The 23,482-nt window shown below is 47.9% G+C and overlaps 1 protein-coding gene across 3 annotated transcripts in view; it reads right to left on the bottom strand.

The window, feature by feature from the left end:
• CEP95 (centrosomal protein 95) overlaps positions 1–23,482 on the bottom strand; it is a 1,206,983-nt gene that overhangs the window by 208,413 nt on the left and 975,088 nt on the right. The gene's annotated exons all lie outside the window — the stretch shown is intronic.

Here is a 23,482-nt window from a genome sequence, read left to right as displayed (position 1 = left end):
AGTGCTCGGTTATCACCCTCCTGGCTCATTCCTTGAAAATGTTGAGCTATTTCTTGGTACAGAAGCGCTCAACTATTCCAACCTAATAATTCCTGGAGATTTTAACATCTGTTGACATTCCTGACATCTCAGTCTGTATTAAGCTCAAAGAAATCATTCAATCTCATGAGCTCTCTTTACTTATAGCCCTTGTCACTGATGGAGGCCATTGTTTGGTTTTAGAGGTAATACCTTATCCAATCAGGAAAACACACAAGTTGTATAGACAGATTCCCGATTCGGAAAGATCGTGTAGGCCCCTCTAAAGCTCCTCAAGCCGTTATTACCTTATCACGTAGCAAAAAATATCTGAATACCATCACAGGTCCACAATTAATCACTGGATTGATTGCTCCCTCCACCCCAACTCTTTATACTTCTATCCGTCAAATATGACAAAGTTAAAGAAAACCATTGATTTGAAAAACTATTACAAATTCTAACAGAAACGCAGTTGTGAGAGACATAACCCATCATAACTATTGGTTCATCGAGTAACTTAAAGAAATTAAAAGATCCAAAAGATTGGCTGAACTCCAATGAATGAAAATAAAATCTGATACTCACAAGTCGGCCTGGTAGGACATTGTGATAAAATAAAAAAAAAAAGCGATATACAAGGCCAAGAAAATGAGAATCAGATTGCGAAGGCCAATAATGGCATCAAAGAACTCTTCAACATCTTGAAGAACGTTGAAAACCCAAGGCAACAGTCAAATTACTCCATCCCTTCCGAAAAGGACTGTGCTAATATACAAAAAGCATTTGCTGATAAAGTCCTAGCGCAGGGATCCCCAACGTGTAGCTCGGGAGCAACATGTTGCTCGCAGCACCCTAAATTGTTGTTCGCCAGTTGCTCTGGGCCATGATGTGGAGGCCTAGAAATAGGTGCTGAATGGATGAGACCTCAGTAGCACTGTATTCAGGACAGAGACCTGGACTGTGCAAGAATGTTGGCCAATGAGCCCCTGTGCTTCCAGCTGGCTTATTTTTATACATGCAAGATTTCTGTTTGGTGCCACCATGCACACAATTCTTCAGTAAATATCCTTACCTGTTATGGTAGTGTCATTGCTAAAACCCAGTCATCACCAGTTACTTTGTCCAGCCGACACATGTATTAATGAGTACAATATTTGATCCATCTTTGTGTCATGGAGAAAATTGGCATATTCTTTTCCTTGGTACAGCTAGTATGAGCATATTGGACAAGGAGGTGGTATGCATACCCAACATTCCTTTATTAAATAATGTGCATGCAAAGTTTCTGTACAAGTGAGGTTTGTGTTTGATCCCACCATGCATATTTATCGACAATATTCATTTTGGTGTCACCTGTATTTATTACTACATAGTGTCCTAGCGGAAAAATTGGCATTTTTTGATACTCTGCCCATCTGGCACATGGTTAAGGGGCAGATACGGTTAATGCAGGTCACATTTTTCATAATTAATATGCCCTGTATTCTATATTTGTCTCAGTTGTTTAAACTAACAAGCCAATTAATTGGTTCAAATCCCAGATGTGCTTTTAAAGAATAAGGAACATTCTTAACTGGCCTGACACTTTCAAATTGAACACACCCAATTTAGCTCACGAGGCGCTAGCAGGTGTTTCTGCAAGGAGACCTGCTATTTGGTACAGGAATTTATTTTGCAACCCCTCCAGAAATTGACAGTTCTAACCACTCTAGATTTTGCAGCCTTAAAATCATGAAGACCTTTGTGTTATATACCTCCACTCGTCCAATCAGAATGCTGCAAGCTTGAAATAACGTAAAAAGCCATTTAATCATTAATGTTGCCTTTTCAGCTATCTTCTTAAAATGACTGACGCAAGCACTGCTCTTTCAGAAGAGTGGGCTCAAATAAAAATGAGACTGTCCCCTCATCTCTACATTCATTTAAAAACTAGCTACAAGGTTTCTCCCTTTGCCTAAACACCATAATTTTTGTTTTTATTTTATCTAATTTCAAACTGTAATTCCTAAAATAGGAACTTGTGTTTAGCAGGCCCTGTTGGAGACCTGCTTGGGGCAAGTCCAAAAAAGCTGCGTCTTCTGCATAAGGGAGCATGCTATAAAATGAACCCTTCAGGTGGAGGGTGGATTAACTTTCCTAAGAGAAGTACTAGAATCAACATCCAAAAGGAATACATTGGGACCAACTGACATCCCTGCTTGTCACCTTCATTGGTGTTGGAAAACAATGTATAATTCCACAATCTTGTATATTGGACAGATGCTGAGATTTCAGCCTATCACGTTGGATAAGACTTAAAAAACCATTAGTGACCTGTAAGAATCTAGGAGTAGGACTCGGACACAGTGGGCTCATGTTGTTTGACATATAGTTTTATTGAAAGTAAAAGGGTGGGGGACTGGGGAAACTCTTGCCTTTCCCTAAAGCCAAGAGGGGTTTCTTTTCCTCAACCAAAACTAAGGAATCTGTCAGGATGTCTTGTCTAAAGTAAATAGTCCACTGTCACAAGTCCAAAGCCTATTTCCATCCCTCACACTATTGACCAACCTATAAAAAACAAAAGGTCTTCTTAATTCAGAAGAATAGGTTGTAGCTCCAAAGAGTTCCAAGTAACAAAGGTTCCAAACCCAAAGTTCTTAAATGTAAAACCAAGTTCTTAGATATTTCTCTGTTGCACAAACTTCGCAACGACTCCCTTGTCCCATTTCCTTCTCTTGGCAACTCTCTATTTATTGGACCACAACCAGGGGCAATGACTGCTTTGCCCTGGTTCCTTCTCTTGTAGGTCCCAGTTCGCTGATTCTCTCTTTCCGCTTGGGCCAACTTGGTTCACTTCCCTGCTAAGTACAGTCCTTAGTAAATTACTCTGTGGTTTCCCTTCTTCTCATGGGATTGGGCCCCAGACCCCTCTTTATGTCTGGGAACTGGAAGCCCTCTTCTCCCAAGTACCACCACGAGGAAGAGGACTTGTGTTTCTCGTGTAGTGGGTCCCAAACCCCCCTTGCGTGAGGGTACTTGGAGCTCTCTTCTCCCATGTACCACCACGAGGAAGATTCTTTGTGTGTGGGTACTTGGAGCCCTTTTTTCCCAAGTACCGCCACAAAGAGGAGGAGGACTCATGTTGCCTTTGTTTGGTGGGTCCCAAACCCTTAAGTTTCTCTTGTTGGGGGACAAGCATGGTCCACATGCCTGCCAGGTACTGTGACTATTAGATGCTGATTGCACAGTTTTATTTTCCCACCAGTCAGCTTGAGTGTCACCCCCCCCCCTTCTTTGTAGTGGGATCTGGTCTGCCCGGGAACACTGCAGTGTCAATGTTTGCCACGGCAGCGTGGTCTTCCTTTCACGTGCTTCCCTGTCTGCAGGAACACTAGGAGCTTGTCTCTGCCAGCTCGCCTTCTGGTCCTTCCACTGTGGACTGGCCCTTGTCCTTCCAGCTCCCTTCTTGGCATCCTGGTGTGCTTCCTTGCACCTCCCTGCACCGTGCTGGCTCCTGCATGGAGGACTAGACAACTTCTTCCTGAGTCCCTCTTCCTCTTTTCTACTCTGCATTGGCCAATGAGCAGCCAGCAACAACTAGACTGCTCATTGTGGTTCTTAGGAGAACTCTTCATGCCTCCGCTCCTCCTCTTCATCCCAGTACTTATTCCAAGTTGTCTAGAATGCTCATGTTGGTTATGCGGAACACTCTACATTCCTCCATGCATCTTCTTTGTCTCAGTGGTTGTCAATAGCATATCTTTCAACTCTTCCCCATTCTTCGTCTCAGTATTTCTACCCTTGATCTCCCTTGGGTCGGTTGTGCTCTTCATAGTCCCAGTACTTATCTAGGGAAATGGCAGGGCGACTATAGCTCATGAGCCTATTAGGGAAGGGGTTGTTCTTTGGGTTATAGGAAGGGGGGGACTAGGGTCTGGTGATTGGTGCAGATATTGCGTTCTCAGGGTAGGGTCATTCCTAGTCACATGAGGGGTTTCCTCTCCCATGTGATGCTCTCCCTGTGCACCACCCTCAGGGGAACTATTGTACCAAGGACGTACCGCCCTGGCCCCATGGGAATGGTCTCCCCAATAGGGTAGAAGGGACAGCATCCTCAGATTTGTCACAGGAGCCAATAAAATGTAAATTACGCCACATTAGGTTTCTATCAATCAAATACCGACTAAATCACCCTGGAGTGCTACAGACTCCATAATTGGGGACTAGCACTGCCAAACCACCACTTGGAATCTGGCAGTGATACCGCTGGACCAAATGGCAGTAACGGTACCGTTGAGATGCCACCAAACTCGTAATGAGCCCCAATGTCCAGTAAGGGAATTGGCCTATAATCGTGAGGGGCTGGTGGTCCAAGAAATACTTGTCTAAGGGGATGCCATAATGCCCGTCTTGACAACAGCAATCAACATAAAACGATTTGGTGTCCTTCAAAAAAGCTCCCATTGTTTCTCAAATTCTTTTTTTGTCTTAAGGGAATTTTTTATTCCATTTTGAAACTATAAATCTAACCGGCAGTGTACACACCCTCATTAAATCATGGCTCAGTTTTCTTTTCGAGATTCTACATTCTGCATCGAACCATGGTACATCCCTTTCTATAACCTGAAACTCCTCAACTTGGGGGCACGGTTTGTCAATAGCTCTGTCCTCGATAGTTTCTCCTAAAGACTCAATGACGTTTTCCTGTGTGGCCTCTGAACTGTTCAACAGTTTTAAGAGAATATCTTAATTTCTTGTGAATTAGTAATACTTTCCAATGCCTCCTTTTCGAGCGTAGGCATCGTTAACCAGCCTCTCTTGCTGTCAGATATCTTCTTCGTGGTGCCTATCCTGGCCATTGCAAAATGTACTCAAGAGGATTGTACTTACTCTTTGATCAATAAGAAATCACAAACGAACAGGTTCGAAGAACCGAGAAGAACAGAACTCCAAAGAGTCGAGGCGTTTAAACCGAGAAACACGAAGCAACACGTTCGCGGAAAAAACGGAACTGAGGCTATGGGCGTCGTGCGTCCTACTTATCACATCGGATGACGTCGGAGGAGGTCCTCGACGACGGCGCATCGACGTCATCGACGCAGGACGCAGACGCCGAAAAAGTTTCCGAAGCAGCACAGCTGTGGTGATTACATGTCATAGATATGGAATAGGTCAGAGGACCCAATCCCCTCGAAATGTAACATTTCATAACATTCCTGAAGAAAAAAACCATCCACAATACAGTCATTAATGACTGTGGAACAGTATTGCCGATTTTGCATGCCCAGGAATGCACCATTTGCCATTAAAGATCCCATAAAATCCTAGCCAGAATCTCAGTAGACCTGAAAAATCAGTGCTCCGTTTGTGGCCATTTTTACTGTCCATACATTTGCACTAATATTTTGCTCGGGAACCTGAATCCCCAAGTAATGTTTATTTACTCCTACTCTATTTTTGAACAGCTGGCCTGGTCCTATATGTATAAAAATGTACTACTGACCACTCAATGTCCGCAACATTTCTTGTAAAAAAACCACGTCAAATGAAGTTAAAGGCCTTGCACATTTCCTTGACAAGAATAACACGTGGTCTAGATAACTATTAAGTACTGCAAATTAAATGTTCCATACGCAGTTTTAACTTTGTTACATTTCTAATTTGTGTTGCAATCATTTGCCCGCCAACTGTGCGCCGATATGTTCTGTTGAAAAATGGATGTTGCTCACCATTTTATTTGATATGCCAATTTTGCTCATTGCGCGCAAAAGGTTGGGGACCCCTAGCGGCTAGAAATAAGATAAAGAACTCGGCCACGGTGGCTACAGGTGAAAATCCTGTACTCTTACAACCCTGTAAGGATACTGATGCCCCTTATAGGGATTTCCGATGTAGAGTAGTTGGAGTTTGAGTTCCGGTCTACAAGTACAACAGCTCTCGTGGAAATTAAGAAGAGTATGCACCTCACCTCCTGCATTGGAGATACTCTCCCTGCCAAGATAACTTGGAATATTGAACTTTATTTGAGCCATTTCTCACCCGATTCATTAATTCCTCCTTTAGACATGAAGAGGTTCCTAGGAACATTAAGCGAGTTACAGTTACTTCGCTCATTAAAAAAAAAAAAACAGTTTAAAGTTCTGGATAAGGTTGCCACCAAACAATTTCAGGATGTCCTACAACATAATAAAGTAACATAATAAAGTCCTTAATAAAAAACAGTCTGGATTTAGGTCTGGCCACAGTACCGAGAGGGCACTTTTGGATTTGCAGTCAGGCATGCTGAACATAGTGGACTCAGGTGGGTGTGGGCTGCTGGTCCTTTTGGACCTCTTGGCGGCCTTTGATTTACTGGATCAACATTCTTTTGACATCCCTAAATAAAACAGGCAAGTGCTCACCAGATGCCATAAAGTGGATGCACTCTCTTATCAAACAGGGTCTCGCTGTACATTTGGGGGTGGAGGGCTTGTCAGACTATGTCCCCATTTATTTTGGAGTACCACAAGGGGCTTGTTTGTTGCCTGGTCTTTTCATTTTTTTTTTTTTTTTTTTAAACAAAAAACAGATATAACATACAAACACATAACATAACTGGCATTTCTACGGATTTCTTCTATGGGTTCATTATCCTGGATCTCTCCGACAACTTTGCCATCTTCGTCTATAACGGCTTATGTGGGCAGGTTCGACCCTCCCGCCTGTACTGTCTTGGTTGGTTACCTCTGCATCACTGTTCTTTGTCCATCATTATTCTCGCGCCTTCTTCTTCCTCCTCCTCCCGCTCTTGTCCGAATAAGTCCTGTACCAGGGAGTTCCATGCAGCTATTGTTAGGCAGAAACCTGTGCAGTTCCCTTAGGGACCACTGCAAAAGATTTAAGACTACAGGTGTTTGGCAGTAAACCCACTTGGTAGCAGTCTGTACCACACAGATTCACTTGGTAGCTGTGGCTGAACAGTCAGACTTCCCTCAAGAAGAGTTAGGCAGTATGCAGAGTATACACAATAGGTACAAAGACACAGTAGCACAAACAAACACTGACTAGAGCTTTGGTGTAAAAGTCTATAATTATTTATTTAAAAACACACTTGTGATTTACACTAGCAAAAAGGAGGTAAGTAAATTCAACACACAGTCACTATCATGTATATACAACCCTATGCACTTATTAGACAAGTCTTAGTGAGAAACACCACTTATTTTCAGACAGAGGTGAGCGCTTAACATAAAATGACACTCTAATAAGTTGTAAAGAAAGGGAGGGAAAAAGGCAGAGTTAAGGAAGCACACCAGTTTCAATACTTTTACAAAGAACCACAGTAAGGCAGGATAGGCCGTGTTCTACTGGGGAGCAAGGAAGTCAATTGACAGGCCCACTCTTGGAGAGAGCAAGCCGAAGGTGTCCAGGTTCACACAGTGGGGTTATGCCCAAAGAGTCTTGTAGATAGTTCACACAAAAAGGATGACATTAAAGTCAGGAAAAGTTAGCTAGGTTGTCCCAGGTTAACCCAGGTTAGAAAGTCGAGGCTTTACTGTCAACCCGAACAATCTGTCCAAAGGGAAGCCAGGCGGGACACAGTACCTTAAGTGTGAAGGAAGCTCCAGCGGGGGCAGTTGTTTCTGGCAGCAGGTGCAAGTCGGTGTTTCGTCCAGAGGAGGAAGAGGTCTCGCCGTGGAGGAAAGATGAAGGTCGTTGCACTGCCAGGGAAGAAACCAGCCGCAGAGTTCTCCGGTTAAAAGGTACTACCCTTCTCTTCGCGGTAGTGGTAAACCGTGGTATTCCGGTTGCCAGGGTGCTTGGCACGGGCAAGGCGGCCACGAGATGCTCCAGGAAGGTGAAAAGAAGGCAAAACTGGTTATCTCCACCAGTCAAAGGAAGAAGACTCTCCGGACTGGAGATCTCCACTGTAGTCGGGAAAAGTGGTGAGACAGTTCAGCAGGCCTCCACCGGTGGTGTCGTCGTTGCAGGTCGGCTCAGCTTCTCCCCTCCTCGGATTCTTAGGTCCTGTGGCGACTTCTGAAGTTCCAGTCCCCAAAGCCCTGCTTTTATGCAGCACACCCCCATTCACTCAGCCTAGCTGTCAATCAAACATGCTAATTGGTGAGGCGGCTGGCTCACCACTTGGGCCAATCACACAAGAGTGCGACTTGAGTTACCAAGGTAACAGTCAAGGGTGCCTAAACCCACTCCCACGTCCCCTGTGGTACCCAGACAGAGTGACACCACTTTTGGAGGCTTCTGTGGAGAAGCCCGCCAAAAAGTGGAACAAAGGGCTCGACTTGGGTTGGAGTCACAGAAGAGAACACAAACGCAAAAAATACCAACCAGTGAATTAATATTAATGAAATAAACCGGCGGTATGTTCGAGGCTATAAGAATTAAATAATTAAAGTTGGTAGCCTCGAACAATGGGAAAATCCCATAGAGATATATTCGCAGTCGAATATAAAAAGTAGTATCCACTGCCACCAGGCAAAACTTGATCACGGGGGACGGAGACGTGCCCCCTCGAACAACAGACCTCGGGGCAATCAAATTGCCCCGACCAGTACGTCCACCATAGGATGGTTTGTACTGGTTTCTGTTCAGAATTTGGGACTAGTAAAGCCAATGGTGACTTTACATGCCCTGGGAGACAGTCAGTCCCAGAGTATGGAGTCTATGTTGGGGGGTCGCTACGACACCCCTGGGTTACGGCACAGAGGGTGCTTTGTAACCCACATAAAAAACACATGAGACCCTATGGAGTAAAAGACCCCATAGCCCATAAAACACATGGAAAGATAAAGGAACACCTCAAATCATGTCTAAGAGTGGGAGTAAGAGAGTCTCACTCTTAGCAGGAGAAAAAATAAACCCCAAAAATCCAGCAAAGCTGCTGGGGGGGACTCACTAGGCTTGGGAAATTAGCCTTTACAAGAATTCTCAATAACAGCTATTTTCTGTGCCGTTTCTCCTTCCCTCCTTTGCTTATTCACACCGCAGTTTCCGCTTTTGTCCACTTACGGAGGTCCAACCACCATGAATCTACGGTCGGGCCTTCTCTTGATTTCCATGACATCGCTACCCTTTTTTTGGCTAATATACATATCAAGTCCTTCATTTTTGCTAGGTGCATCACATGTCTGCCTCCTCTCGGGAAGAGGCCCAGCAAGTACCTCTCTGGGTGCTCCGCCTGTATTTGGAGTCTACTTTCTGTTATTTTGGCTCTGATACCTTCCAAGAAGGCTTGTATAATTGGGCAGGTCCAAAACATGTGGACCATGTCTGCTTCGTCGGCTGAGCATTGGGGGCACTTTCCAGTATCTCCCCCATACATCATGTTCATCCTCTTGGGTGTGTGGTACGCCCTGTGTGTTATGTACAGCTGTGCCTGTCCGAACCTTGCGTTCATAGACACTTTTTTTGGATATTTTAACACCCTGCTCCATTCTTGGTCGCAAAAGGGCCTGTGAAGTTCCTCCTCCCAGCGCTGTTTTATGCGTAGCTCTTTCGCGTTGTTGGCTCTTAGCATCTGTTCATATAACGTGGAGGTTGCGTGTGTTCCCTCGGCTATATCGTACCATGTGTCTAGGTCCCCTGTGGCGTTCTCTTGGTCTTCCCATTCTGGCCATCTTTTCTTGATTTTAAGGATTATTCTGTTATAGAGAATGAATTGGCGGGGGCGTGGACTGGAGTTTATGGCCGAGTAGAGGCTGAGTCGCTGTGCTCCGGCCGAGACGCCGCATCTGGATCCTTTCGAATGTCAAACGAATTACACCTGAGACGAAGAGAACCGGTTCTGAGTGAAGGGGAACCAGCCCCCGACACGATCCTGCAGTTTTTATCTGGGTTTGGGCCTCCAGACCCATATAATCCCCCTCGCAAAGGTCCCCCCCCCTACTGCAGATGGGACCAAGATGGCGGCCGCCTGTTGAAAACGGTACTGAAAGAAATATCGATCGCCTCTACAGCGGCGCCGGTCCACAAACTGGGGCCCGCTTCTGGGCGAGCTGTGACCAGAGAGGAGCCCGTCTCCCCGCCGGGCTCGTTTTACCTAGACACTGCACTAATCGTCAGCGGACTGCTACACGACAACGAAGCTCCGGTCCTGCCGCGTGGGTGGAGCGGCCAGCCGGGGGGCCAAGAAGGTGCTCCCACATGGGGAGACTGGGTCCGGGCCCCTGACTCCGACCTCCGAAGTGGCTGGGGGGCGGCCCGCGCGGGAGCGGAAACCAGGAGAGACGCTGCGACGCCGGGAGGAGACACACGGAACCTGTGAGTGCGGGGGCGCTTGCCCGCCTCCTGCAACGGAGAACCAGAGGTGAGAAGAACAGCGGTAGGGGGCACAAAGCCATCAAACACTACCATCATATATGATTATAGCGACTTGCCACCGGCGTGATTACAAATGTCCCCCAAGAACTTCAGCACTGATTTCACCAGGCCAGTGCGGTCTTTGCAGAGGAGCCCTCATCCACTATCTCCTAGCTGATCCCCGGTAGCAACCTGCATATGGCACAGTGGGTGCGGAGACTCACGAACACAGTCCCCACACACTGTGAACTGGCCTGGACTACCCTCCAGATCAGCACCGGGTGCTGACACTTCCGCCCCTGGAATTACAAAAGCTCCCCCAAGAGCCTGAACACTAACTTCACCAGGCCGGTGCGGTCTTTGCAGGGGAGCCCTCATCCACTATCTCCTAGCCGATTCCTGGAAACAACCTGCACAAAGCACAGTGGGTGCTGGGACCCACGTGAACAGTCCCCACACACTGTGGACTGGCCTGGACTACCCTGCAGGTCAGCGCCGGGAGCTGACGCCGCCACCCCTGGATTGAATCAAGCAGCGCCCCTGCACACCCCTCACCGTGGCTGCCAGAAATAAGGGGAAAACAGGTACCATGGACACATACGTATCCACCAAAACGAAATCCCCTCCGCAACCACGTCCTTCCACCCCTGAACCTGCACAGGCAAAAGTGGCCGATTCCTCCGAAAATCAAGCCCAGGTGCTGGAAGCTATCGCATCCCTACAGACATTTATAGACTCCAGAATCGGGGAGTTTAAATCCGAAATTCAACTCATGCGCCAGGATGCCTGCAACTTAACCGAAAGAGTGACGACTGCCGAGACAACCATAAAAGAAACCTCAGACGACGCAACGGAATTGAAAGCTAAGGTGGTGGATCTGGAAAGAAAGGTGGCCGTACTTGAGGCCAAAGCCGAGGAGGGCCAGACGTAGCAACGTCAGAATACTTGGGGGCCCGGAAGGAAGCGAAGGCTCGAACCCGAGAGCCTACATAGGGTCCTTGATACAGCAAGAGGTTGGTGCTGAAAGGCTAACACAAGGATTCTCTGTTGAGAGGGCGCATAGATCCCTACAAAAACAACCCCCACCGGGCTCACATCCTCGCCCTATAATAGCTAAAATACTCAATTTCCAGGACAGAGAAACCATCCTGCGGCACTCTAGAGAAGAGGGACCCATTGAAAGAGGGAACTCCAAAATAGCCATCTACCCCGATTACACCCAGAAGGTCCAGCGAGAGAGGAACTCATTCGTGCCGATTAAAGCTCGGCTCAGGCAACTGAATCTGAAATATATGCTGTCATACCCCTCCAGACTGAAGGTGATCTACAAGGGCAGGGCGATTTTTTTGGAATGCCCTGCAGCCGCCAACATGTGGCTGGAAGACAACAACCTAGCAGAAGGCAAAGACACCCAACCCACGGAAAGCTGAAGAATCACCTTCGTCGGCGCTTGAGACATGGAAGGATCCACGACTCACAAAGCCAATGCAGGCATAAGGCAAATAAACACTGAGAAGGTAAACCACACAACAGTTAGCTACATAGATGCGGCCCTCGCTTGCCCCACGCCAGGCACAGACTCCTACCCCCACAAACAGTTCAGGACAGGCCAGTTGCCTGACTGACCTCACTCGTGCCTGACACACGGATGGGTCCAGACGGTACGAGAGCGCCTGAGCACCAGAAGGAGCATGTAGTTGCTGGGCGCACCAGTTCAAGTTTTGTTAACCGTTCTGTTAATTACACAGACTTCAAAACGCCAAGGAGGGAGGGGCACAGGACCAGAAGGCCTCGGGGACCGGAGATGAGAGACCGCCGGAACCCGGGCAAAGAACCTTACCACCTGAGGCAGTGGTCGCCCCGTGAAAAGTACCAACACAATGGCATTCCAACTCAGGGTGTTGACGTGGAATGTGAGGGGAATGGGCACATATCTGAGAAGGAATCGGATCCACTCCTACCTGCGCAGGAAAAAGGTCTCGATAGCAATGCTTCAAGAGACCCATCTCACGGAAGAATCCACAGCTAAACTATCTGAGAGATGGGGAGGGACCGGAAGAGGGGCACCTTACTCCAAGTTCGCCAAAGGAGTTTTCACGTGGGTATATTCAACCGTGCCCTTCCAGCTACTGGACTACGAAGCCGATAAAGAGGGCAGAGACCTAATAATGTGGGGAACTATCGAATGCACTACAGTATGCCTGGTAAACTCATACTTACCACAACACGGAATACCTTCACACCTCAAAATGTTAAGTACCAAATTGATTCTCCGTAGAGAGGGAGCGTTTATATGGGGAGGCGATTTCAATTGTATCAGGAACTGAGTTATGGACAGATCGGACCCCCTCGCCACCTAAATAACACTGCAACCAATGTGCTAAACACCACAATAGAACAACTCGACCTAGTGGACATCTGGAGGGAACAATACCGCACCGAGAGGAGCTATTCCCATTACTCGGCCCGACACAAGGCCCACACGAGGATTGACTATCTGCTCATACACCGTGAACTGGATCAACTGGTGGAATCCACAATGTATCTAGGCAGAACTATATCAGACCACTCTCTGCTGGTTATGCAATGGACACTCAGAGGACTCAGACCACTGATCCCGTTGTGGAGAAAGTCACCGGCAGCACTCACTGACCAGGCATTGAAAGAGGAACTTGGTACCAAGCTGGAAGACTACCTAGACATCAACAAAGGCTCAGTAACAAGTTGGAGCACGCTATGCGAAGCCATGAAAGTAGTGACACGGGGAGAGGTCATATCTGGAGCAGGTGGCATCCGTAGACATCTGAAATCGGAACTGGAGGATCTGGTAAACAAGATTACACACCTGGAGTCCGAAATAGACGCCACACCGGACACAGACAGAACTAAAAAGAACCCGGCAGGAATGTCTTTCTGCCTGGAATAGACTGTCTAAATTCGACTACACGACCTTTATAGCTAAGGCACACAAAGAAGCAGACAAGCCTGGTAGAATGTTGGCCTGGCTATGTAAACGCGAGTTCCCAAGACACCTCCCAACTGAGATAACAAATGAAAGGGGGACAACCCACAGGACGCAACAGGATATCAACTGCGCATTTGCAGATTTCTACTATAAACTGTACGCACATGACACTAAAACACTGATGGAGGACATAAGAGCTACCCTGGTGGAGATTGACGGAAGACCAAAGAGAGCTATTGGACGTGGAAATCACTGCAGAAGACGTGACGGAGGTGATTAGGGCTTCCGCCAGAATTTTATAAAGCATATGAAGTGACCCTCACCCCGATACTACATGAGGTGTATATGGAGGCATACGAAAATGGAATCCTACCCAACTCCATGAAAGAAACAATTATCATCCCTATATTTAAGCCCAAAAAACCTAGTGACAACTGTGACTCATACCACCCAATTGCAATACTAAACTACGACTGCAATATCCTGACCACGATCCTGGCCAAGAGGCTGGCGAGGGTGGTGGGAACCCTGATTCATGAGGACCAGAGCGGTTTCGTTCCAGGACACAATACCACGGCAAACCTGAGGAGACTCCAGCACATCATGGCAGAGACCTATGATCGAAACGAAGATCTAGCAGTGCTATCGCTAGATGCCATAAAAGCCTTCGATTCCATCTACTGGGAATGGCTGTTGGAGGTGTTAAGGGAGTTCGGCTTTAGCGAGGGCTTTGTGAGATGGGTCGAGGTGTTGTACAACTCACCTGTAGCGAGAGTGAAGACCGGAGGAACGGTGTCCAAACCTTGGGCGATACAGCGGGGCACTAGGCAGGGATGCCTGCTGTCCCCGATGTTATACATTCTAGGCCTGGAACCAGTAGCCGCCTACTTCAGGAAGCAGCACTTCGACGCGGGCATCATGCTGGGCAGTGATCACTTCATAATATCCTTGTACGCGGACGACGTTCTCCTGCATCTGAAAGACCCTCAGCTTAATGCACAAGTTACGTTAGACATCCTAGATAATTACGCTCGATACTCCGGGATAACATTCAGCAAGCTGAAATCCTGTGCGTTCCCACTGGCTAGACTCAGGAACTTGGACAAGTCCGATTTACCAGACGTCAGGATACAATGGCAACTGGAGACGTTTAGGTACCTAGGAGTTGACGTGAATCACACCCCTGCACTCACGCATGAATATAACACGGAAAAAGCAGTAAGAGGCCTTCGTAAATCCATTAACTTTTGGTCAAAGCTACCGCTCGCAGTGATGGGCAGAGCAGCAATAGTCAAAATGATAGTTCTCCCCCGATTTTTATACTACTTCGTGAACGTCTGCTACTACATCAGACTTCCTTTCTTCAGAAAACTGGAATCTTTAATCAAGGACTTCATATGGGGGTCATCCAGACACAAGCTCTCCTTACCCACGCTTACGCTCCCGTACAAGGAAGGAGGGATACAACTACCAGACCTCCAAAGGTACTATCTAGCTGCACAACTCAGCCATGTGACGAAATGGCTCTCCGACGACCCATCTGCCGAAGCTGGACTACTGCGACAAGCAACCTCCAAGCTATTCCCCAAAGAAATGCTCTGGAATCTGATGAAGCAATCATCCGAAGTCCCCATGATTGTTACCCTGGGCAGGCAGATATGGGCTAGAACTGGCTTCTTTCGACAACTGAAACACCCCTACAATCCCAATACTCCCATCCTGGTGGACGCCTGCAAAACCCAGACGGACCTTGCGACAGCCAGAAAATGGGAAAGAACCGGAATTTACACATGGGGGGACATGTTCGAAGAAGGCATATTCAGAGAAATTGAATCGCTCCAAGCTAATGAAGGAATCACGAGTGGCCAATTTTTGTGGTATTACCGCCTTAAGACGGCCAGAACACAATGGACTATCTGGCCAGAAGAACCCGCTCCAGATCCCCTCCTCCAAGAAATGTATGACCTAGCAGACGGCTGGAAACCGGTCTCCCGCTTTTACTGCAAACTGAACGACAGATCCAATCCAAAAAGCGCATCGCTGAGGCAAAAATGGGAAGTCGAATTGGAAATCACACTATCCGATGGTGAATGGGAGCGAATACTGCTATACCCCAAAGAGGTGTCAAGAAACACTAGATTCAAACAAGTCCAACTAAACGTTTTATATAGAACGTACATGACCACACTAAGTTGCCACCTTCAATAAACAAGCATCTCCTGAGTGCCCCTGGTGCGGAAATGACAATGCTGACATGATCCACATGTTCTGGACTTGCATCAAAATGGCGAAATTCTGGTCCATGGTGAAAAGCACCTGCACAAATGCGGGGCTAACAAGATATGAATGGCACCCAAAGGAATGCTTATTGGGAGCTCCTCCCAGACTGAACAAATACAAGCACCTGGTCAAACTAATGGACTTAGCCTGCATTCTTGCAAAATGATCCATGGCGATGGCATGGAAATCACCAGGGGGCCCGAGACATGAACGATGACTTAAAGACCTGGAAAGATGGACGGAAGCGGAGACCAGAGCCTGGCAAGATGGAACCAACTCAGGCGGCGATAATGCCAACACTACCCTAGAATCATGGAAGGCCCTGCTGCGTGACATACAGTAAGCCGCAGAACATAAACCCCCCTGAGAACACACCCCTATCAGCGATTTGACGGAGAATTATCCCAGGAATGACAACCCATGAAACTCAACCCCTCGCGACTTTTGAAATGCTGGATACTGGCCCCCCTCCTCATCTACATTGTCAAGAACAATATATCGCACTACGAAGACTGTGTTGGTTAACTGTTTGTTTTGTTATTATTTGTTGACTACCCAAGCATATGTATTTGTACAAATGCCAATAAAATACATTTAAAAAGAAAATAGAGGATGAATTGGCCTTCGTGTATATCATATTCCTCCACCATCTCCTGGAAGTCTGCCCACCTCTCCTCCCTCCTCAGGTCCCCAATTTGTGAAACGCCTTTGGCTTCCCACTGGGTTCGGTATATTGCTAACGTGGTTGTGTCCATGCCCACAAGGCCCGCAAGAGGGATTTGTGCTGACTGGGGGTCCCGTGTCCCTTGTAATTTCCAAGCTCTGTTCCATAACCCCACCGCGAGGTTAAGCAGGCGTGGCAGGGTCCCGAGCAGGGGTTTGTCCAGCCATAATATTTCTCTCAAGTAGTATGCTTTTAGTGCTGGTTGAAAGATGATTGTATGGATTGTCTCTTCCTCAGCCAGCCACTTGACTGCGAAATTGCAGCTCCCAGCTAAATCATACTTTTCAAAGTCCGGCAGCCTAATGCCCCCTTCTGCAGAGTCCTCAGCGCAATCCTGCTTCTCCCCCTGCCCATAGAAAGTTCCCTACTATTGTATTCAATTTGGTGAAGAAGGCCTTGGGAATACTGTGTGGGATATTTGGGAGGTAGTATAGCAGGCGTGGGAGTACCACCATTTTCAAGAGGGCCGGCCTTCCCATCATCCCCAGTGGCAGTGTTCCCCAGAATGTCAGACCTTTGTGTTTTTTCGAAGGTTGCCTGCGTGTTATGTTGATGAGAATCTGCGGCGTCATGGTGTATCTCTATTCCCAGATATCGGAAGCAGTGCGGTGACCAAGTTAAACCCAGGTCCGGGATCTCTGTCGGGGGAACACGCTTCAGGCCAGCCAGGGGAAAGATCATGGACTTCTCTTTGTTAATTGCTATACCGGGAAGTCTTGTGTATGCCCCGATTGCTTCTAGGAGGCAGGGCAGACTAGCGCGCGGATTTCCCACAAAAAAGCAGCATGTCGTCTGCATATAGCGAGATTTGATGCAGCACTCCATCCAAGTCTATCCCTGTGTCTCGATATTCCGCCCTGAGAAAAACTGCCAGCGGTTCGAGGGCCAAAATATACAGCACTGGTGATAGTTGACATCCCTGTTTGGTTCCCCTATGGATTCTCCATTATTCCGAGATACATCGCCCTGTCTTTACCCTCGCTCTGGGGTCCCTGTACAATAACCTAATCCATCAGAGGAACCCCTCCCCAATGCCGAAATGGGCGAGGACCCTCAACACCACCCCCAGTTCACAGAGTCAAATGCTTTTACGGCATCCAGGGACACCATCGCGCATTCCCCCCATCTCTGGTTTGTCTCATCTATCACATGGTGTAATCTACGGAGGTTCCATGACGTGTTCCGTCCCGGGACGTAGCCTGTTTGATCAGAGTGCATCAAGGTGGGGATTACTTGTTTTAGGCAGTTGGTTAGAACTGCCGTGAGTATTTTGGCGTCTTGGTTAATGAGGGAAACCAACCTGTATGCCACGCATTTCGTGGGTGGTTTTCCTGGTTTGAGGATCGGTTCAATTATTGATTCCGACATGCTAGTCGGTAGTTGTGCGCTTTCATATGCATCTTGATATGTCTCTAATAGTTTCGGGGTGATGGTACTTTTGAATGTTTTATAGAACTCTCCTGGGAGTCCGTCCGGACCCAGAGATTTGCTGGTGGGGAGCTCAGCGATTACGTTCTCCATCTCCTCTGCCGTGAGTGGGGCATCGAGTATTTGAGCTTGCTCTTCTGCTAATTTTGGCAGCCTTATCTCTGCTAACGCGTCTGTTATGTCCTCCGGGTCAATTTCTGGATTAGGGGCGTACAATTGCTCATAAAAGCAGGCAAATGACTAATGTGTTCTTGATTCCTAATCTCCATCTCCGTTTCGTCTTCTAGAGCTGTTATGGGGTCTCTTCATTTCTTGCTTAGTGAGCCGTGCCAGGAGCCTACTAGGCTTATCCCCTTCCGCATGCAATCCTTGTAGATACCTCCCATAGTTCAACCTTCCCAGTTTTTCCCATAACTCTATACATCCTGTCCTCAACTCCATCAACTCCCTAGGTTCCTCTCCGGGCGCCTCTGTTCTACGTTCCTCTGTTTTATGTTTCTATCTGCCTTTCCATTTTGCACTTTTCAGTCCCCCCCATCCTGCCGATAGCCGCCCCCCGTATCACAACTTTAAATGCACCCCAGAGTGTGGCGTTACTTTCTACACTTCCCTCGTTATGTTCAAAGTAGTCTTCTATCACCTCCTGAAGGTGTTCCTCAAACTCTCCCTCTCCCAAAGCCTCTGCCCGGAGTCGCCATGTTGGTATCGGGGCTTTCCTGTCTGTATGTGCCCATGTTGCAGGCTTTGATGTTAATCCCTGTAAATTCCTGCAGTGACTCAGTGCCCGTGAATATATGGTCTATTTGTGTAAATGTTCCGTGGGGTGCGCTATAGTTGTGTACCCTCTTTTCCCACCATGTACCGGTCTCCAAGCGTTCACCAGCTGTAGACGGTCGAGGGTTCTATGCAGCTCCTTGGCAGGGGGTGCTGGTTTCTTGTGCTTGTCGTCCGACCTATCCAGGAGTGGGTCCAAAGTGCAATTAACGTCTCCGGCCCAGATAAACGTTGCTTCTCTGTGCTGGGCCAGCTTGGGTGCCAGCTTCTTGAAAAATTCTGTCGCATCGTGGTTAGAAGCGTAGGTGTTAACTAAGCACACCTCTTTGTTCCCAAACATGCCATGCACTAGCAACAATCTACCTTCTGGGTCAGTTTCCTGTTTTATGAGCTGGAATGGCACTCCTGGGGCGATCCATATTAGTACTCCTCGCACATAATTTGAGTATGTGGCACTGTATACCTGTCCTCCCCATTTCTGATCGACTTTGGCCTGTTTCGTTGGTGTCCGATGTGTCTCATGCATCATAGCTATCTTGACCTTGTTCAACCAGGTGTACAGTTGCAGCCTTTTGACGTATGCATTTAGTCCTCTCACGTTCCAGGTTGCTATTATTAACTCATCTAGGCCCATGTGTACTTATTTGATCCGGCTCTGTCGTCCCATAGCCTCTTGCTTGTTCTCGGTCTCTTGCGGGTGCTCTTAGTGGTGCTACTTGAAGTCGTCCCTACCGGGCTCCCTCTCCCTGTGTCTCGGCGGTCGTGTCTCCAGATTTGTTGCTGTGTGCTACACCAGTCACTTTGTGCTGGAATTGTCCCATTATAGTTTATTATTTGCTCTGCTGCCAATGCCTTTTACAAACCATTCACTCAAGTCAATAACTCGAACTGTAACTACATAAACCAAAACTTCCAAATTAACGCCCAGCCACCCTCCCCCTGCTCGGGCCTCGCCGCTTCTCTTGCTCTGTCCGCCGAAGTGAAACAGGCTCGCTGCAGCGTGATGCCTCCAAACTGGCATCCGAACTTGTGAAATGTTCATTTTGGGGTTGTGGTTTTCCTTAGCCATCAAAGCTGGATTGAAGCAGGTCGCTCCTTCATGCTCTGAATCTGGCTTATTGGCCTTACTTTATGTTGACGTCTTGACGTTTCCACTCACCGGGACTGGTCCTCGTTATTATTCCGGTTCCTTTGTCTCTGCTGGGGGATGCCCTGCTGGTCCATCCATGCATGAACATCTTCAGTCGAGCCAAAGAACTATGATTTCCCTTGATGGAGTACCTTAAGTTTGGCGGGGTATAGGAGCATGTATCGCACTCCTGCCGTCCTGAGGCGCTCTTTCGTCGGACCTAATTTTTCTCTCTGTTTTTGGACAATGACTGTATAATCTGGGTAGATAGTAATTTTGGAGGTGCTCCTTGTAATCACTCCCCCTTCTCTTGAGAATGATAGTATCTTCTCCCTATTCTTGAAATTCATGATCCTGGCGATCATCGCTCTCGGAGGGGCGCCTGGCTGAGGTCTTTAGGTCAGCGCTGTGTGCGCCCTCTCCACTGTGAAACCCTGGGAAAGAGTTCCTGCTCCAATCTCTTGGAGCAGTATGTTTTCAATATATTCGGTGGGATCTCTGCCTTCTTCGCCCTCGAGAAGCCCAACTATGCGAATATTGTTCCATCGTGCTCTGCCTTCTGCGTCTTCCGCCCTTTGTTCGAGGATCTTGACCTTTTGTATCACCTCTGACATTTGCGTTTGCATGACCGCCACATCTATGGTGTTTTGCTGCACTTGAAGCTCCGTTGTTGTTACTCTGTCCATCAGATTTCTGGTGTCCTAGACAGGTTGTTTTAGTGAAGGCTTCTATGCTGGCTTGTTTAGATTTTCCCTCTGTTTTCCGATTTGGCATTATCTGTTACGCTCACCTGGCTCCCACAGGGGCGTCGGTCGGACCCGGACAGCTGCGGTCTCCACCCACGTGATGCGTAGTGCAGCGATGACTGACGGGATCTGCCCTCCTAATCTTGTCTGCTTAACCCGTAGAAATATTCTCCTGCAAGTGGAGAGATGGATTTAGCCACTTGTGGATTCAAGTGATGGCACCCCCACAGTCCTCCCCAACTAATCACCTCCGAAATGCCCTCACAGCAATCTCACCTTATATTCTTGAAAGATGAGCTCTCCATCCTGCGTGGATTTGCAGGGGCGCGTCGATTCCTGTTACTTCACTGGTTTGAAGGCTCGGGAGAGTTCCGGAGAGAATTGACTGAGGTTCCTGGTGAGGACCAGTAAGTATTAAGTTCATAGAGTTCAATATGACCGATGTTCACTCTTGTCCCCCCCCCTTCCTTTCTTGTCCTGCAGCTGGCTCGTGAAAAGATGCTCTTGTGGCAGCTGGTGGCGCTCTGGTAAGAGTCTGTATTACCTGGCGCTGTCCGGTAAATGTTGCACGAGGAAAACGTGTTGTTTTGTCTCTCTTTACAGATGCGGCACATGAAAATATGGAGAGTCACAAAAGGATGCCTCTGGTGGTAAATCAGGTAAGTCTATGGTGGTCAGAATTATATTTGTTGGTTCCCTCGGCTCACCTTGTGGTTTTCTTTTGTCTCCTAGGTGCCGAAGTTCGGCGAAGAAATGGAGGCAGCGCCGACCCGAAGGATGCTGTGAAGACTGGCGAGTATGGCGCGGTGCTGCAGCTGGAGGTGCGGCGCGTGCAGAAGAACAAGTTACTTCTTACCTGGTAACGTTCTTTCGACGGGATGTTCCTCCGACGTACTCCTTATCTTTGATAATACGTTTCCAGCTTGCTGGCCTTGGAAATTTTTTCTGTAGAGGGCGCTGCGCGTCGACGTCCGCCGAGTCGATGTCCCTCGACAGCCACCGTATCGGCGCCGACGTCATCATGCCCATAAATAGCCACGCCTGCGTCCGTTGCTCAGTTCCGTTTTGTAGCATAAGAAAAGTCATGCCTGAATTGTTTATTGACCTTGAAGGAGCGTACGCTGCACCCACAAGGGAAGTATCACTGCGGGGATGGTTGGGAGGGGCGATGAGGAATACGTTGGAGGAACATCCCGTCGAAAGAACGTTACCAGGTAAGAAGTAACTTGTTCTTCGAAGGGACTGTGTCCTCCGACATATTCCTTATCTTTGATAGACTCCCATAGCAGTGGCATGTAATTGGAGGTGGGAGTGAGAATGTTATGTATCCCTTTAGGGAAGGACCGCATGTAATACGGCCTTGCCAAATCTGGTCTCTTGAGCAGTGGAGGAATAAAGATTGTAAAATTTTGTGAATGTATGTGCGGACGACCATGTGGCAGCTGCACATATGTCTCGGACCGGTACCCCTCTTTGGAGAGCCGAAGAGACTGCGATACCCCTGGTTGAATGAGCCCTGAGATTTTGGGGTGGCTCTTTCCCTGCCAGTTTGTAACATTCCAGGATGGCCAAAATAATCCACCTGTAGATGGTTATGGGTAGTCCCAACTTGTGACCTGAGTATCCTACAAACAGTTGGTCTGCTTGTCTGATCCTAGCCATTCTGCTGATGTAAAAGCTGAGAGCTCGCCTTGGGTCCAGCCTATGTAGCCTTTCCTCTTCTTTCCCCGGATGGGGAGGAGGGTAGAACGAAGGTAAGGTAATTTTCTGAGTAATATGAAATTCAGAAACCACCTTTGGGAGGAAATTAGGCTTCACCTGTACGACAACTTTGTCCTCGTGGAAGATTGTATGTGGGGGTTTACAGGAGAGAGCTTGTAGCTCGCTCACCCTCCTAGCAGATGTTAGTGCTACCAAGAGGACAGTTTTAAGCGTGCGAAATCTCAGCGCGCAAGAATGAAGTGGTTCGAACGGAGTGCCCATTAGGAAGTTTAAGACTAAATTTAAGTCCCATAAGGGAACCTGGAATGGTTTTGGAGGGTAAACATTAGTTAGTCCCTTGAGAAACTGGACCACTAGAGGAAGTTTGAAATACAATGGTTCCTCCGCAGTGCGCTTGAAGATAGAAAGCGCTGCGAGATAGCCTTTTACAGTGCCTGAGTTTGCCAAGTAGAGTAGAAACGATAACACCATTGGTGTAACACATGAAAAAGGGTCGATATTCTCTTCCCTACACCAGCTGCAAAATTTGTTCCAACGGCAGCGGTATAAAGACTTTGTTGCCGGTCTTCTGGCCGAAAGCAACACCTCCATGACGTCATCAGGGAGATCCCAATCCTTGTACCTCACCCTTTCAGAAGCCAAGCGTGAAGGTTGAGGGTTCTGGTGTCTGGATGGAGAACCTGACCTCCCTTCTGCGAGAGAAGATTCTCTTTGAGTGGAAGACAGATTGGAGGACAGATGGACATATCTCGAAGGTCCGCGTACCACTTTCTCCTGGCCCAATCCGGGGCAATTAGGATCATGGTTTTCCGGAATCTTCTCAACCTCCTGATCATTTGAGGAATAACAGGGACTGGTGGGAACGCGTAAAGGAGTGGAAAACTCCCAGTCCACTACGAACGCATCTCCTAGAGCTCCTCTCGGGGGAAATTCCCTTGAACAGAACAGATCGCACTTCCTGTTGGTGCTTGTGGCGAACAGATCCACCTGAGGGGTTCCCCGAAGGGTGAAGATCTCTTGAAGGACTTCCTGAACTAGCTCCCACTCGTGGGAGACACTGCTCTGCCTGCTCAGAGCGTCCGCTGTCAAGTTCATCTCTCTGGCTAGGTGGACTGCCGATAGAAAGATTCCTTCTTGGATTGCCCAAAACCAGAGCTGCATCGCCTCTGCACAGTGGCAGTGATCCTACGCCTCCTCTTTTGTTGAGGTAGTGTATGGCCACCGTGTTGTCCGTCATTATCAGGACATTTCTCCCCTGTACTGATGGCAGGAAAGCTTTCAGCGCTAGTCTGATCGCTCTCAGCTCTAATAGGTTGATGTGTAGTCTGGACTCCGATGGAGACCAACGACCGCTGATGGTCAAGTCGTTGGCATGGGCTCCCCACCCCGTGAGTGAGGCGTCTGACTACTGTCAT

The sequence above is a fragment of the Ambystoma mexicanum genome, chromosome 3q (genome assembly GCF_040938575.1).
Source record: "Ambystoma mexicanum isolate Mex_15411 chromosome 3q, UKY_AmexF1_1, whole genome shotgun sequence".
Lineage (NCBI taxonomy): Eukaryota > Metazoa > Chordata > Amphibia > Caudata > Ambystomatidae > Ambystoma > Ambystoma mexicanum.
The sequence above is the reverse complement of the archived record's forward strand: the minus strand, read 5'-3'. Positions and strand labels throughout refer to the sequence as shown.